Source organism: Athene cunicularia (genome assembly GCF_003259725.1).
Source record: "Athene cunicularia isolate RWA chromosome 14 unlocalized genomic scaffold, athCun1 chr14_part1, whole genome shotgun sequence".
NCBI classification, from domain to species: Eukaryota; Metazoa; Chordata; class Aves; order Strigiformes; family Strigidae; genus Athene; species Athene cunicularia.
In genome coordinates, this window is record NW_020799118.1 from 7152825 (window position 1) to 7157294 (window position 4470).

The following is a 4470-nucleotide window of genomic DNA, read 5'->3' on the forward strand; positions in this document are numbered from 1 at the left end:
AGGCTTACACCTAGATCTGTAATTACCTGACTCAAACCAGAGTCAAAAGGGGAGGAGGGGGGAGGAAGAGAGATAGCTGACTGTTTCAGAAGACACACTTGAGACAATTTACTGTATAAAGACACTGAGAAAACTAGCACAGACAGTTTACTCGTGTCATATGTTTACAGGGGGTAAATTGCAGGTGGCTCTTTACCAGAAGGCAACATTTGCCTTGAACATTTGCCATGAAATTACCATTGTTTCAAGTCAAGTTACTATGTCATTACTGCTGAATAACTTAAAGTATACAATTAATCCATGTCACCAATGCAGATAATCTGCAAAACATTACAGCCATTTAATCTAGTATTTTTAAAAGGAGGAAGATGGAAGAGACAAAAGAAATTATTAGACTTCCAGTAACCAGAAGACAAAGCCTATTAGTCAGAGGCAAATAGAGGAAAGGAAGCCAGCCAGATAAGATGCAGACCCCTAGGGAGAAGCAGCCAGAGAGAAGGAGCCCAGTCAGGGAATACTGATGAAGGCTGTTAAGGGGGTTCCCTCTTATCTTCCTGTGACTACCAAGTCCCTTAAGTGTTTACAGATTGTTCTTTCAGTCTCCAAGAATTGTGGCTACCAATCTTCAGCTCCTTTATTTTTAAGGGTGAAGATGAATGGACAGATTATTTTTCCAACATCCCATGCCTTTATTTTTACAGTCTCTTCTTAGTCAGAGCAGTTTTCCTGTTAGATTCAGTACTACAAACCCATGTACCTAATGGAACAATAACATTGTTTCTGCACTTTGCAAGTTCTTACAAACTGCCAAAACCCCACCACAATGGATTTTATAGTGCTCCAAGGCTTTAAATTAAATTTATCAACACTTCCCCAGCACCAGTAAAGAAAACCGAGTGCTACAGTGTGGGACAGTTCTGAGCTGTACCGTGGGACTCACACTCCTGCTGGCTTGCAGCTGTTCACCTCGTTATATCCAAACCACCTTTACATCATTTTCTGCCATAAGGAAATGCAAGTTGAGAAGAGTCATGTCTATCCCCCACTCTTCCACCCACCTTTCATCTACTTTATATTCCACTGCTCCAATACACATACATACAACATACAGGATTTTTTCCTGTTCCTTAAGCTGAAGAAAGCAGCAGAACCAAGCCTCTTCCTCATCCACACACAAATTTGTCAGAACAAGTCCCTTTGTCTTAGAAGTCTGTCAAATTGTCTGGCAGCCCCTCTTGCTCAATATATACTTAACTAATTTCAGCAACAGTCTTCCAAAAGAGCTGTTCTTAGTTTTCTCTCAAAGCCACCCCTTCACTTCATCTGATCACATTTTTTTAATACAATTCACACTAAATGGAAGCAAGATGTAATTATGAATGAATTCCCAAGATCGACAAATATAACAACTACCGACACAGATCAGTTAGAATTTGCTATGAACATGACAATGTTCAACTCCAAAATAAAGCAAGCAATTGTGTAGAGAAGGCACCTAACCCAGCCTTAAAGATCCAGAAGCTGATTACAGATCATATCGCAGGCTATCAGTCTCAAGATGAAAGCAATTTCAGAAGCATCACATTGAGCAGCCAAGTAGTATCAAAGCTTTAAGCTCCCCCATTAATAGTTTTATGAAATTTTAAAAGGATAATAGTTCATGCCTGCATACAACTTGCTATTAGGAAATAATCAGAATTTTAGAAATCACTATAAGAGCTGATATTTGCAGTAAGTTGTAAAGCCAGTTGCACTTTACAAATCTGAACTAATTCAACACAGATCACAAGCTCTCCTTTTTCTGCTGATGTGCAGAAAATCTTTGCTTTAGACTGTGTGCTGCCTTTCACACAAAGGGCAATGAAGGTTTTCCACAGACCACTAATGCACACCTGTGCAGGGAAGATTTAAAGACAAACTACAGAACTGACAAGAACACAAAGTCAGATCTCTTTACTTTCATATGCAATCTTAACCAAGGGACTACACATCCCTTTCTGAGGATTATCTTTTACCAGGGAAACATGCAGCAGTGTTCAGATGCGCTTGAGAAACCTCAGTACTCAGACACTCTCTCTTCTGAATGCTAGCTAAAACACTAATACCATAGTTATATGTTAATTGTCTAACAAAGAGGCTCTTCAATAGATGATAAGAACATAAATGTCTTTTGATCAACTGTTCTCCCAGAAAAAAGACAGACCATGCAGCACAACTGCAACTGCCAGTAAGGCCCCTCTGTAATTTTCAGAAAGGTAAGGCAGTTCTGTGTGTTTTGTTTGGACATCTATATCCGTTTTTTCAGAGCACTTAACCTATTATCTCTTTAAATTATGCGGCAGACATTACCATTTAAAAAAAGTTACCAGCTATGGATCAATGCTGTTACTCCGATACTTGGCATCAGACTGTCCAGTTATCAATGTAACATTTTGAAGGCTAGCGTATCAGCAGTGTTAACTATTTAAAAGATAATCAATGATTCTTTCCAGCAACCACAGCACTAATAGGAAAGGCATATTCTTTCAACCAGTATTTGCTTGAAACTCTGATTATGCAAGTTACAATTTAAGTCGTTATGAGTGGCTTATTAGTACCAGCACAGCCCCAGAGAGTTAGAGTGATTAACGCAGATTGCAGCTTTCATAGGAATGGTAAACATACTTAGGAAAAGGACTGAAAGCTAAAGTAATAAGAAAAGTGGCTGTGCAAAGGTGGTACGTTCAGATTACAAGAACTACCTCGGAAATAGATTGGTCTACATTTTACCTCTGCCTTTTTCCTGAAAACAGTATGAAGATACACCTTCTAGCGTATCTACGCGAAGATACGCGTGTAAAGGCTGGGCACGAAGAGTGTTTGAACAAAGCAGCTGATCTCCTCAGCCCTGGAGGGGATGCGGTGCTGCATGCAGAGAGGTGGTCTGTCAAGAGACGTTTTAGGTTCCTGCAGATGGCACAAGCCAGAATAAAAAAAATAAGGAAAAAAAAAACCCTGAAGTGAGCCAGCACCATTACTCGGGGCACACGAGTTAGTGCCGGGCAGGCTCGGCTCGGCAGCACCCAGCGCTACGCGTCCGCTGAGCCGCTGCCTGCTCCGTGCTGTGCTGTCGTGGCCTTTGCCGGGGTACGCCTGGCCCCCTGAGTGGGGAACGTGGCCGCCTCGCTGCCCAGCACAGTCCCTGTGCCTGCCTGATGGCACCAGGGGCTGCGGGATGGCCCGGGTGCCAGGCGGTGTGGGGAAGGGCCTGTGCGTGATGAGCCCTGACCCCTCTCACCTGGGCCTGCAGTTGCTGCTGACCTGGAGCTCGTGTCCGGGAGATGTCCTCCCGTCCCCTCACCAGCAGGCCGGAGGGTCCTCTCCCCGCGGAAACGGGGAGAAGGCCCTGGGACAGACAGAGCGGCTCTTCCCCGGACCCAGTGTTCTCAGCCCGTGTGCTGTCTGTGAGGCAGGAGGCCCCAAAGGCTTTTCCATACGCCATTCAGGAGAGTTTAGTAAAAATACTGTGCGAGGCTTTGTTGGCCAAAGTCACAAATTTGAATGGGATTCACATGCTTCGTTTCCGAGAAACAAATCCTTTTTTTGATGTGCACCCTGCTATAGTTCTCAAATAGTGTCTAAAAATCATATTTATCCATGTTCTGGGACTGCAGTGTTTGGAAACTGAAGCAGAGGGTTCATGAAATGTATTTTATTAAATGACCCACAGAACAAAGTAAGAAAGGGAGTAGGGAGGATTGATTCTCTGCTAGCATTACTATTTATACCTGTTCTAGAGTTTGGGAGCATTTCCAGTGCTGGAAAATATTTCTATTCATGCATTCAGTTGCATTTGGCTTGAAGCCAAGTTATGAATAAGGTGCATAAATCCATACTCAGTTTTGTCTCCATGTTGTTATATTTCTGTATGCTTCTATATTATATAAGTAAGGCTATTCAAGGATAGCTGAGACTTCATTTTCTCTGCTGAATTTGTTGCACTGCATTAAAACCTCTTTCTCTGCTTGCAACTAATACAGAACTAAGCACAAAGGAGGCAAAAATGGTTCTAAAGGTTTGAAAGCATGAGCAACAGGGTTGCACAAGATTAGAAACAAGCTCATATTGCTTTAGAGTTTACCTGGACACTACATGCTTTTCAGAAGAAAGCTAAAAAAAATGTGTAAAGCAATTGGTTTTGTGTTTCCCCTCCCCCTCTCCACAGTCCAAGTCAGCATTTCTGTTCTTCCTGAGGCTACTACAGCACAGGAGGCACTCCCAGAGCACGTCTGTGTGTTCTACTAAAACCAGAGAATTCTTAGACCACCTCAGACTAAGGAAATGAAAACTCTGTGATCAAAAGGGACTAGTTAAGTGTTTCCACTTCCATTTATTCAAATGAAGAGAATGTTGTAGAATCCTAATTTTCTGCAATTTCATTTCCTTGAAATTACATAGGAAAACCAGTGATAAAATCCAAGCGCTCACTTT